Source organism: Sinocyclocheilus grahami, unplaced genomic scaffold (assembly GCF_001515645.1).
Source record: "Sinocyclocheilus grahami isolate Dianchi unplaced genomic scaffold, SAMN03320097.WGS_v1.1 scaffold4051.1, whole genome shotgun sequence".
Lineage (NCBI taxonomy): Eukaryota > Metazoa > Chordata > Actinopteri > Cypriniformes > Cyprinidae > Sinocyclocheilus > Sinocyclocheilus grahami.
In genome coordinates, this window is record NW_015509063.1 from 28,635 (window position 1) to 29,080 (window position 446).

Below are 446 nucleotides of genomic sequence, written 5' to 3' on the forward strand. Positions count from 1 at the left end.
AAAAAAATTATATTGTGTAATATTATTACAATTTAAAATATATTTTAATATATTATTATATTTATATTTGACAAAATTCGCCAAAAACGTAAATACATTGGAAGTTATTTATGTGATGCTTTTCAACAGCCATTAATCCAGTCTTCTTTGTCACATGATCTTTCATAAATCATTCTAATATGCTGATTTAGTGTTGCGTATTATTTTTGTGGACATTTTTTTCAGGATTCTTTGATTAATAAAAAGTTCAAAAGACCAGCATTTATTTAAAATCTAAATGTTTTGTAACAATATAAGTATATCTTTTACTATCATTTTTGATTTAATGCTTTGTTGCCTAATAGAGGTATTAATTTCTTTAAAAAATCAGTAACACTTTGCAATAAGGTTCATTAGTTAGGATTAGTTAACTACTTTAGTTAACATGAACTAAGCATGAACAATAC